The sequence below is a fragment of the Anabrus simplex genome, chromosome 8, assembly GCF_040414725.1.
Source record: "Anabrus simplex isolate iqAnaSimp1 chromosome 8, ASM4041472v1, whole genome shotgun sequence".
In the NCBI taxonomy this organism is placed as follows: Eukaryota; Metazoa; Arthropoda; class Insecta; order Orthoptera; family Tettigoniidae; genus Anabrus; species Anabrus simplex.
Window position 1 is genome coordinate 151,840,988 of NC_090272.1, and position 13,858 is coordinate 151,854,845.

Sequence of the window (13,858 nt, forward strand, 5' to 3'; positions counted from 1 at the left end):
TACCACTGCACTCTGTTACTCATCCGGGGAATATACAAGCCCAGTGTGATTTCGATTTAGTTATGCCAAATTAGTAGATGTTGCTCTTACCGATACTTGTCGGATCATCACCGGGTGTTTAAAGCCCACTCCGCTTGACAAGCTTTATTGCCTTGCTGTTATTGCACCTCCTGACATCCGTAGAGAGGTAGCGGCACAACGTGAGATACACAAGGTGCAAACTTCTCAAGCACATCCGTTACATGGATATCAACCAGAAATCCCACGGCTAAAATCAAGGAACAGCTTCCTCAGAACGACAGAGGTTCTTATCGGGACACTACAGCATTCCCGATCTGATTTCTGGCGTGCAAGGTTTAACAATCCTGAGGGATGGCTCACACCCTGTGAAAATGTTCCCACTGGATACACAGAGAAATGGTCGCTCAATAGATTACGGTCAGATGTTACTAAATGCAAGAATGACTTAATGAAATGGGGTTTCCGCCGCTATGTGAATGTGGCGAAGTGCAGACGTCCTCCCACCTGCTCCATTGTAGTCCTTGTTAAACATCATGTACTCAGGAAGACCTGATTTGTGCTACACCAAATGCAATCGATGTTGCAAACTTCTGGGTGGCAAAAATGTAAGTGAACTATCAATTCAAGGTTATATTGTTCATGTATCACGTACATATTATGCATTATTACCATATTAACTTCAATCATTGTAAGTGCTTCTGACACGAATATCTAGTTCGGTAGACAGTGCTACAAGGTCCCGAGGGAGGTCAGTTGAAGTAACCAATACACGCGCACTGTCACAGGAGAAGCTCTGAAGTGATAGAGTGCTCTAAGACCCAGCTTTAATTCCGTATTTTAGTCTGCTGGACCATTCACAAAATATATTTCTACACTTGTACATTTATTACTGTTAGTGGTGTTTTCGTGTGGCTGTAAATTTGCATTCCAGAATTGGTGGGTTTCAAATCCACCGTGGGTAACTCTGAAGAGAGTTTTTATGTAATTTCTCGTTTCCACACTTGTAAGTTCCCTCTGTGGTAAGTGGTGGTGTATCGGCTTCCAGTTCTGAAGATAGCCGGTTCAAACCCGGCAGAGGTAGTTGGATTTTTGAAGGGCGGGTAAAATCGATTCGACACTCCATGTTGTACGGTGTCGTCATATAAAAGATCTCTGGTGACACATTTCGTATTGAACCCATGACCTTTGTGCCCTAAGAACATTATGCATAAATCGGCAATCATTTAAAAGTTGGATTCTTGATAGCATGGATTTGACACGTGACGAGGGGGTGATTACCTTCGGTCCCACGCTCTGGGGTACGTGACGTCAGCCACACGTGTCAACGGCGGAAGAATCTCAAGTCATTTTTGTGAACTATTTCAAAGCGCGTGTACATGGCGACCCAAGCCAAGTCAAAAAAATATAGTGCCTATCAAAGGAGGTCAATCATCTCACAAATCGAACCCGTAAAATTTTTAAATGTCCATGAACACTACCGCCAGAAATGTAGCAAGCATGTAGTCACTTTCAAAACTCTTGAAATTACAGTTTAGGTAAGTCAGAAAATTTATAGAAATTTTCTTGGCGGCAAAGGGAGATATCCGAAGAGAGGGGGTAACTGCTATAAATACGAAGGGACGCCATGACGAAGTCTCCTTCTCCGGCATTTGTGATACAAAGCGGACGAAAAATTGTTGAGCTGCTCTGCGAAATCAAACAACGAAAGTAGACTGAGTTCAACTGCAGATTTTAGCCATTGCGGCTAAGTCTCGACTCCATGAGGAGATAGTTATCTTGAGTGAAATAATGGTACCAGATAGGACGGTCAAAGTACTGAATAAATTCTAATGTGATTAAGTAATTCGTGTGCGTAAATAATTATAGTCCATCGTGTGCACTCAACAAACAAGTGAAGGGTATTTTCTTTTTTTAATGCTTTATTCCAGGAAACCTGAAGAAATATTTAAAAAATGGTTTGTAAAGCCATGAATGTAAAAATGGCTAAATAAAATGCCAGGGTCGCAGGTGAGCCCTATGACGACATGAGGTAGGTGACTTTCCATCTTACTACCTCTTATATCTTGTCTCGTGATCTCTAAAGGTGTATTTGAATGGGGATATACGACGCAGTGGTCACCCCTACTAAGTTTTGTAAATGTGAGAGTACGACTAAAAGAGTCATTTGTTTCATTTTCCACTTGGATAAAATTTTGAAGTCTTGCGAGTGCCGTATAATGTTGTAAAAAGTTATTGAATAGGGTCGAAGTGATATCACGTCCAATGTAGATCGTCATCCGTGTGAGTGTACTGCCTATATTTTGTGATGTCAAATTAAGATGTTCATTCGACGTAAAATTTTTCTGTCTGCAATTTGACGTTAATAATAATAATCCATGGTCACTCATTTTCAATCGAGTGGAAGCGCGCTGTCGGGTGAGAACCTAGGGTGATGAATTTGGGCACGGAGAGAAACGTTTTTCTATGCCCATTTTAAACTGTGTCTGACTGACAATAAAAAGATCTAGTAGAATGTTTCAGTCATTTTGTTCATAAAATCAAGTTATTAAATACGATCTCATTTATGCGAAGTTATTCATGAGTAATGCATTGTGCCATATTAGACGTCGAGATTTCTAGTAAGGATTTTATTCCGGTTCTTTGTCGATGATAATCGTGGAGCTGGGAAACAGAGGTTGGTTTTGTTGATATGAGATTTGTGAATCAGGTTAGAGTCCTGTCATTGAAGCCGGGACACGGAAGCCCGAGGAATGTTTTATATGAGTTGAGATGAGATGTGCGAAGCAGGTTAGAGTCCTGTCATTGAAGCCGGGACATGATAGCCCGAGGAATATTTATAATGTTGAGAATGGAAAGAAATTCATAGAAATCCATCGCGGTATCAATTGGCGACGCGTATAATTAGTGCGGGCATCTTGAAGCATAATCTGTGCATTTTGTTGGTTAGAATATCGTATTTGTTTAAATTTGTCGGCAGAGTTTAAAGAGAGCATTTTGAGAAGCCAGTCAACTGTGAGTAAACCAGGTGTTTCATGTAACTGCCAAGCGAGCTTGGGGGGCGAGAGGCCTCAGTTGTGATAACGGGACAGGCTTGGTATTGAGATTGTATTTCTCGGCCAGGGAAAACGTTAAAATGCTGGATTTAGTTGAAATTCATAGCCGGTAATGATCTAAGTATTGTGAAATACTGTAATTGGGGACGGAAGGAACATTTGAAATCACGAACTTTGAGTATAAGGAACAGAGTAACCAAATTCAGGGATGTCCAAATATAGAGCGATGGTTGTGATGATCGGTTTGTCTGTGAGGGGTGTGCAAAATTCATAAATGGTAATGACGAGATATGACATCGTAATTATATGGCGAGTTGTTTGGTTTGTACGTAGATTATTAGGATATCCAAGTGTTAATAACGGTTAGGACTAGATTAGATTTTAAAGTGTGAAATCACGAGACAAGATATATAACTGGACAGGAATTATGTAACAATTCTTTTCCAGCCAGATAAACATCGCAATATTGAATTCACATCACAGCTGCGCAGAAATTTGTGAAGAAACCAGAGTCCGCGGAGATAAAATTTTTGTTCGTTAACATTTCGATAAATCATTTAAATTTATTTAATTATTAAATTCAGTGAAACCGCATTTTGAAATAACTTTAATCAAGCGAATAACTTGGAGATGCATTCTGGAAATTTTAGTTTGTTTTCTGGGGAATATTAAAAATAAAGTAGCGAGTAAGGGGACATATCCGAAGGAAATGGATTTTACTGCCACAAAGTTTGTGAGCATTGCTATTGTTGTAATTATTGAACTTTGATTGATTGAGCAGTGAATGTGCTGGGGATAGTAAAGTGGAACTTTGGTCATCAACCGATGTAACTTAATTGTGTTTAGCCTTCAGCCTAGAAACTTGGATGGTCAGGGGGTCATCAACCTCAGTGACTTAGATTAGGGCCATATGCCATTGTAGCATCATTTCCTTGCGGTCATCATCCACAATGACTTTAAAGTAACTTAGAAGATTAGATGTCGGTCCATGACATAGACGCAGGTCACATCGATTCAATTAAGGGTCCATGTCGTAGAACCACTGTGTGGCACACACCGATTGGACGGCCTTAATTATACCCAGAGTCCAGAGTTCGTGTTACGAGGGCTGGACCATAACGAATCACTATGATGGTACATGTGGTCTCACATGGAAGCCGAATTTAAGGATTTCCAGACTTTCCTTTCTTAAATGATTAATAATTGAGACAATGGTTTCTAGTATGAATGCCCGTCAGGCAGTTACGTTGAAGTCTCACACCAGTGTTCTGACGTTTATGTAAAATGATTGTGGTGTCCAGTGGACACAATTGACTTCTATGATACCATTGATACATAAGATGGCTTCAGAATTTTCCTGAATAAATAGGAATCTTTTAAACAGACCTTTCATTACAGTAGATAGATTAGAATTACTGAACCCTACCTTTACCTCAGCAAGTGACGAAGAACCCGATACGACCCAAGAGACAGATCTCATGAACTTTGCTGATAGGTAAGAAAGGTAGGTATCCCTCAATATGGACCTAAAGGGTTCATTAAATACCCGACAAAATTCATTAAAAGTCAGCCATACACGTCTGAGAGAGATTCGGTTTAATCCGCCATCTAGTAGGCCTAGAGTAAAACGAAACATCGAAATTGACGAGTAAGCAGGCAGATGGCGCCAAGTTATTGTGCTTGCATCAGGCCATACCGTTATTATTAATTTTTCACAATTGCCTAGTACGCCTTATCTGGGCTCTGCCATTGGTTTTTGCTGTTTCCCTATAACTCATAGCCTTTGGTGGTGCTATTTGAGGATCCAACCAGCCTCTGGGCTGATGACCTAACAGACAGACTGCAATTAAGGCCACGACTGCTACCTTCCTATTTCTAGCTCTTTCCTATCGTTTCAGTGCCGAAAACATTTTGTTGTGATGTTGAATCGCGTTGTTCCTTTAGTTTTCATTCCGCACTCTGAGGGATTGGGGCGGACCAGCTAAAGAGCAACACCCGCTCCCTGGCCAAGAGATGTGGGTTGGTTTAGGAGATGTGATGGAAAAGGGAGGTGGGTAAAAGATGTGGAAAATGAAGGAGATGGTGGGAGGATTTGTGTCTTGGCTAAGTTTTTTAATAAAAAAGTAGAACATTTGATAATCATGTGGGTAATACAAGTGAATACACTGTTTGTTAGTTCTGGCAGCTAACCTAATTTAACAGTGTTCTGGTAACTTGCATTATGAAAGTATTACCTGTGTCAGGCGCACTGAGGTAGGAGGTTAGACTGTAGGCTGAAAAGTAGAAGAACAGATCTTCCTTCACTACACAGTGATTTCTAGTCGGTGAAACTGGAAATGAGTGTTTAAGCCGGAGTGAACTGCTTGAAAGTGTAGATTTAATGCCTGATTGGCTGCGGCTTGGAGGTGGGAAATAATTAGGGGGCGGTGGTATGGCAAGATATTCATTAAAGGTGAGAAGTCGGATGATATCTTCTGTGCTGGGAGATGAATAGATGGAGTCTTTCAAGGGTGTGGTGTGGTATGTTGTTTTGATGGGGTTATGAGGTCAGGGCGGTCTGATGATGGGGTTGGACGAGCCTTAAACTGTCTTGAGTAAGTTGTATGAAGTAATCCACAAGTGTGGCACTGCGAAGGCGCTTGCTTGTTGGGGCATTGAGAAATTTAGTGAGGCTGATTGCAGTGTCCAAAGTTTGGTTTCTCCGCTCGACATTGGGCCGTGCGAAGATCACTGTATTGTAAGCAGCGCTCACAGCGCAGGGGCTACAGGCGAGGAGTACGTGAAGGTTCTACTCTATGATGTAGCCTAAATATGTACACACAATGCTCGAGTAGTCTGTTGAGATCAGCAGCGAGCGGTAGAAGGAGACGCATTTTACGGGTGACTGTTGATGAATCTGCTGGAAATGTGAGGCAACTGCGAGAGCTGCCAGTTAGATGCGCCTACTCTCAGAAAGGAAAATGAAATGGCGTATGGCTTTTAGTGCCGGGAGTGTCCAAGGACATGTTCGGCTCGCCAGGTGCAGGTCTTTTGATTTGACTCTCCTAGGCGACCTGCACGTCGTGATGAGGATGCAATGATGATGAAGACGACACACACACACACACAGTCCTCGTGGCAGAGAAATTAATCAATTAAGGTAAAAATTCCCGAGCCTGCCAGGAATTGAACCCGGTATCCCTGTGACCAAAGGCCAGCACGCTAATCATTTAGCCATGGAGCCGTACCCTCAGAAAGGAAGGGGCGTGGAATCGTTTGCCGAAGTTCCATTCACTAATTCATAAATTGTAAAACCGGATGGATTAACGAGTTCCTAAAGGAGAAAGAAAATATAAATGACAGTGATGGCAACACCCGTGCTTATTCTACCGGGACGGTCCAACAGCACAGGCCAATGCAAACACTAGTGAGTTTGAAACATTACCACACGTGCTGGGGAGTTGTCTTCGGGGGAGTTTATTTCAGATTAAGTGCCTCAACAACAGTAGAATCATGGTAGCTAACGCCTTTCGTCTGAACCATCTTGAAGTACTGCATAGGCAGAAGTACACTGCGTTGTTGATGCGGCGGCAATCGCAGGATCGATATCATTGCTATCAATAGAGCGAAGGGTGAAGATGAGATTATCGATCCAACTATACGGTTCGAATTAACTGTCTCTTAGCCTGCCGTCGTTGATGAGGATAAGAAGGCCATATATGTACATTCCATCCCCTTTTCATTTCAATCATAAATAATCTAAGGCAGAATGTTACAACATTTGTAAACTGGCGGTAGAACACTGGAGTCATACTCTAACTCCGGTCTTACCAGAGACTTACACGCCCTCTCCTTTATATCCTTACTATATATCTTTTCACGAGAGTTTAATCCTGATGTAAACATGGTATGTCAACGCCTCCGCCAAAGAAGGAGATGTGATTCGCTGAGCGTGTAGTACCGACCTCCACCCCGTCAACGTCTCGTGTTCGGACGTGCAGGGCTGCACATCGCATACGACAACAGTGCGAAGATCTGAATAAACAACTAAACCTGGATTCTGCTCACTCACTTTATTGAACACCTTCACAATGCACTGCCTATGATCACTTATGAGCGGTTTTCCTCTTTTGTGCTTCACTACACGCGATGGTTCTACCCCTTGCTCCACTTCGCCCAGTATGAATACTCGCTGACTGCTGCTGCAAGATGCGACATCTTATCTCGACACTGTACAGCTTGGGACTTTCCCCCACTTCGAGAAGACTTCCTGTATTACACCACGACTTGTGCCTCATTTCTCGTTATTTAATCACTATGTTATATTAAAAAGCATATATATACCGGTATACATGACAACCATATTTTAATTTGATTACGTAATCTTCCAAACTCTCTAAATGTAATAAACAAAAATTAATGCGACGTACTACTTTTCTTCGAGCTCGCAAACGGTCGAGTGAGCGCGACGGTTGCTTCTCCAATCAACTACGTCTATGTCCACGTGCAAAGGCAAGGTGCTCCGCCTATTTGTTTACATCAGGAAACTAAGGTGAAACTCGGTATGCAACCCCTAAACACTCTCATAATCATGTGAAGAGATTTGTTACCTTTCTTAACAACCTCCTTAATATGATTACTCCAATGAAGATTATTCCTTATATTAACACCTAGGTACTTACATTGTTCCTCATGAGGCACTATCACCCATTGAACACAATACTTTAAACTGAGAGACATTTCCTCTTGGCCCTCACATGCACTGGCCGGCATTTCAACTGCACTCGCCTTGGTGAAAAGCCATTTATGATCCTACTCGGTTACCATGCCCTCCCACGGAAGTACTATAAGAATCTTACTACCATATGATGTTTCTAGAAACGGTATAGATAACTTAATCTCTTGGATAAAATAAGGGAACTATCCAGCACACAACCTAACTGTGTAAAACCTCGTTCCAAATAATAACAATAATAATCTGTCTGTTAGGTCATCAGCCTCGAGGCTGGTTGGATCCTCAAATAGCACCACCAAAGGTTATGTGGTTATAGGGAAACCCCAAAAACCAATGGCAGCACCAAAATGAGGCGTACTAGGCAAGATGAGGCGTGAGGTAGTTTGCCATTGCTTTCCTCACTATAATAATAATAATAATAATAATAATAATAATAATAATAATAATAATACATAATAATAATACCAGGCGAGTTGGCCGTGCGGCTAGGGGCAGCCCTGAAGATGGTTTTACGTGGTTTCCCATTTTCACACCAGGCAAATGTTGGGGCTGTACCTTAATTAAGGTCGCGGCTACTTCCTTCCCACTCCTAGCCCTTTCCTATCCCATCGTCGCCATAAGACCTATCTGTGTCGGTGCGACGTAAAACAAATTGTAAATAATAATAATAATAATAATAATAATAATAATAATAATAATAATAATAATAATAATAATAATAATTGGTAAAGAAAAAGAACATCAGAAAACTGTTGGCAAATTCCCTGCTCACAAATTCACTAACAAAAACGGGTTGAGACTCATTGAACTGTGTCAACAAAACAATCTTAAAATCATATCAACTTCTCTGAGAAAATCTCCACGGAAACAGAAGACCTGGAGGTCTCCCGTTCCAGGGATCGGTGAATTTCAATCGACCACATTGCCATCTCTCATCCCATGCAGAGAGAGGTACACGATGTACAGGTACGCCGAGGAGCAAACGTCGATTCCGATCACTACCTAGTGAGAATAAAAGTAAAATTCACCCCGAAGAAAATTCATCATAAGAGGTCACAAATACCGAAGTTTGATACGACACAGATTGGAAATACTAATCTGCAAGAAGTGTGGGAAAGGGAACATGCAGGCACCTGGGAGAAATTCCGCAACAAAATCATCCAGAAAGCTCGAGAGCATATTCCCCTGAAAAAGAATACTAAACACCCTTGGTGGAATTCTGAATGTGAACGTGCCTTGCAGGAACGAAAAGAAGCATTCCAGAAATACAACAGCAAGAAATCACCAGAAAACCAAACATATTTCAATGAAACTAGAAAACGAGTAGCCAAAATCATCAGGCAGGTCAAGAGAAAACACTTGAAGCAACAACTGGACTCGATTGAAGACAACTTTCGTAACTACAATGTACGAGATTTCTACAGGGAATTCGGAGGACAAGTCCGTGGGTATGCTCCTCAAAACCTGGCTTTCAAAAGATCAGATGGAAAACTTGCATTCAGTAATCAGGATAATTGTCAGGAATTAGCACTTTACTTCGCTGATCTCCTCAACTGTCCAGAGCCCCTCACAAGATTCCCTCAAGAACCCCCAAGTCACACTTTCCCAGAATCTCCACCACCGACAGAGGAAGAAATCCGCGGCCACATCCTCAAACTTAAAAACAATAGGACCTCCGGAGAAGATGGCATCATTGCGGAACTTCTGAAAAATCTTGGTCCTAACTCCCTCAAGGAGCTCACTCAAATCATCACAGATATCTGGCAATCAGAAGAATTACCTCAGGACTGGAAGTGCGCCCTCATCCACCCATTACACAAAAAGGGAGATAAGACCGACGTAAACAATTACAGGGGCATTTCTCTTCTCCAAGTGACTTACAAAATTCTTTCAGCTTGCCTTTTGAAGAGAGCGCAAGAACAACTTGAACAAAGTATTGGCGAATATCAAGCAGGCTTCCGCCCTGGTCGCTCGTGTGCAGAACAAATATTCAACTTGAAGGCAACACTTAAATACAAAGCATTGAGGAACAAACCGGTCATCTGCATTTTTGTTGACTTCAGGAAAGCGTACGACTCGGTTGATCGACAGTCTCTCTTCGTTATTCTTGAGGAACTGGGGCTTGATTCCAAGACCCTCAACCTCATCAAGGCAACACTCACTGACACTATCTCCAAAGTTAAATTCATGGGGGAGATCTCTGAACCATTCCCGATTAAAACTGGCGTCCGACAAGGTGACGGCTTATCTCCGCTTCTTTTCAACCTCGTCCTAGACAAAGTCATCCGCGAGTGGGAAAAGGTATTGAAAGACATGGGATACTGGCGCCCCATACGACTAGGACGACCCAAAGACGGTGTTGAGATATCATGCCTCGCTTTTGCAGATGACTTGGCCATACTTACAGATGATGTATTCACAGCCGTTAAACAAATTGAAACCCTTAGCGAATGTGCTGGAAAGGTTGGCCTACAAATTTCCTTTGAAAAGACCAAGTTCTTCTGCTCAAAACTTGACATCCAAACTTTGAACACGACACATGGGCAAATCAACCGAGTACCACACTTCAAGTACTTGGGAGAAATACTTGAACCAACGGGAGGCGAGAAGGTTGCCCAGAAAATTCGCCTACAAAAATTTCGGAAAGCCTACGGTAGGGTTCACAACATATACAATAAAAAGTGCTTGTCCCGCCATGCAAAGATCAGACACTATAATACAGTAATAAAGCCCGAAGTCTTATATGCCAGTGAGACCCTTACACTAAACGGGAAAGGTGACCTAGAAAATATTTTAAAAGAAGAAAGGAGAATCCTGAGGAAAATTCTCGGCCCCCGAAAAACAGAAGATGGATATAGACTGAGGTTACGCAGAGAGACAGAAGAGCATTCCAACATTGCAGCAGACATCCGTAAAAGACGTCTGAAATTCTATGGGCACGTCCACAGATTGCCGGCAAGTAGACTGACACACAAGATTCTCACCTACATAGAACATCTAAAAAATATTCCATGGGTACTAGAAGTGAAGAAGGATCTGGAAAAAGCCCAGATAAACCCAAATGACACCGCGGACAGAAACCTTTATAGGAAAAAAATTAATGGATGGAAAGTGCAACCAGAGAACGAAGTGAAAAAGAAGACTGGAGCAAAGTGGACAGAAGAACGAAAAAGGATCCACGGAGAAAGGATGAGAGCTGTTTGGCAACTCAGAAAGCAGAATCGTTAGAGCTTTGCGTGATCCATTGGGTCCATACGCACATAATAATAATAATAATAATAATAATAAGTCTCAAGAAATACGACGTGCAGGAAGAAGAGTAATTAAGATGAAACTGACATATTATGCAGTAAGCAAAAGGATGTGGGCATATTCTCGACTCCACCCTTTCATTCTTTGCCTTGCTCTCGTCTTTCACGGAGCATCCTACGCCGAACTCTACCCATACAGCCATACAATTCATACAACAATGGGATTTTAAGTCAGACAGGTTTCCGTACATGGAAGAGAGAGTGATACTTGAAATAAAAATGAAATAGACTTGCTTTCTTACTAATTCTAGTTGTAAAATCATTTATTTCAGAAATAGGTGCAATGAGTATGGTATACATATTAGGCCTTCCAAGATTAAATTGATGTCAGTAGATAAGAAATCCAAGATAATTGAATGTTAGATTGGGAATATAAACCTGGAACAGGTAGATAATATAAAATATTCAGGATGTATGCTCTCCCAGGACGGTAGTATATTAAGTGAGATTGATTAAAGGTGCAGTAAAGCTTATGCAGTGAGCTCGCAGTTGCGATCGACAGTATTCTGTAAAAGGAAATCAGCTCCTGGACAAAACTATCATTACATCGATCTGTTTTCAGACCAACTTTGCTTTAAGGGAGTGAAAGCTGGGTGGACCAGGATATCTTATTCATAAGCTAGAAGTGCCAACGGCCGTAGCCGTGTTGAAACACCGGATCCTGTGAGATCTCCGAAGTTAAGCAACATTGGGCGTGGTCAAGAGTTGGATGGGTTGCCACGCGCTGTTGGTGGGGGGTAAGGGAATGGAGGAGTGAAAAGGAACTGGCCACCCTACCGCGCGTAAACTCCGGCTCAGGAACACCTCTGCGGAGGTTCGGACCTGCCTTTGGGCAGAATAACCCTTACCTACCTAAGCTAGAAGTAACAGACATGAAAGTAGCGAGAAAGATTGCTGGTACAAACAGGTGGGAACAATGACAGGAGGATACCCGGAATGGGGAGATAAAGGATAAGTTATGAATGAACTAGATGGATGAAGCTGTACGAATAAACCGGCTTCGGTGTTGAGGGTGTGTGAGGTGAATGGAGGAGGATAGGTTACCTGGGTGAATAATGGACTCTGTTGTGGAGGGTAAGAGAAGTAGAGGGAGACCAAAACGACAAGGGTTAGACTCAGTTTCTAACTATTTAAGGGAAAGAGGTATAGAACCAAACTAGGCCACAGAACTAGTTACAAATAGAGGATTGTGGCGGTGGTTAGTAAATTCACAGTGGCTTGCAGACTGAACGCTGAAAGACATAACAGTATATAATGAAGATGTACAGTATATATGTTATTACATAAATTTCATACACACCAGGAATAAGGAATAGAGCGCGCCGGCCTCTCAACGCTGGGTTGCGTGGTTCAAATCCCGGTCACTTCATGTGAGATTTGTGCTGGACGAAGGGGAGGCGGGACAGTTATTTTTCACCGGGTACTCCCTTTTTCCCTGTATCTTTCATCCCAGCAACACTATCCAGTTTCATTCCACTTCATTTGTCAGTCATTAATCATTGCGCCGAAGAGTGTGACGGGCTTCGGCTGCCGGCACAATTCCTATCCTCGCCACTAGATGGGGGCTTCATTCATTCCATTCCTGACCCGGTCGAATGACTGGAAACAGGCTGTGAATTTTCATAATTTACTTCAGACAGGAAATCAGACGTACACACAGGAGGCTTATAAACGTGTTATTAGCAACAAATTGCACCTAGACGGTGTATAAACCTGGTAAAGAAGTTACGCATAGTTTATTAGTAAGACTAAGAATAAGGGACCCCTCAACCTATCGTAAGAGGCGAGTAAAAGGGGAGCATCAGAGGGTCTCTCATCTTGGGAGCGTGGGCTGGTGACCTCGGTGTTTTTCGTTGATATAGGTACCGGTATTGCTTCCACTTGCCTGTGCCGCGCTCCACACTTCCATGTTTCTTAGCTGACCTTCCTTGGTGAACCCCTATTATCTTCCGACACTGACGGTATTAGATTCATGTGGTCTACTGAGTCTTTTATTTCACGCCCTTCATGGCCCTTCTCTTTGTTTTGCCGATACTTTCATTCGTTTTACCTCTTCCAATTTTTTCTGATTAGTATTATATAAGAATTGCTGCCTGTTAAAACAAACCTAACAAAATACCAAATCCTCCTTCGCTGCAGTTAAAGAATAAGAAAGCCGAGCGAGTTAACCGTGCGGTTAGGGTCATGTAGCAGCTTGCATTCGGAAGATGGTGGGTTCGAATCCTACCGTCGGCAGTCTTAAAGATGGTTTCCCATTTTCCCACCAGGCAAATGCTGGGGGTGTACCTTGATTAAGGCCATGGTCGCTTTCTTCCTACTTCTAGCCCTTTCCTATCCCATCGTCGCCATAAGACATACCAGTGTCGGTGCGACGTAAAGCTAATTGTAAAAAAAAAAATGTTGCAGTTTTCCCGTAACCTTATAATTTTGGTGGTGCTATTTAAGGATACAACCAGCCTCTAGGCTGATGACCTAACAGACAATTATGATGTTAACAATAAAATAGGATGTATGCCGTTATGTAAAGAGTATCTGTATGTAAATGTTTGTATAGTCTTGTATTTGGAAATCGGACGTCATTGGCATCATGGTACAATTTATGATTCATAAATTAATTAAATAAATAAATAAATAAATAAATAAATAAATAAATAAATAAATAAATAATCACCCCCACTCAGAAATGGTACTACTAATACATAAGTCCCAAGCTCGTTACATGAAACTAGAAAGCAGTGATCATATTGATAACTGTTTAT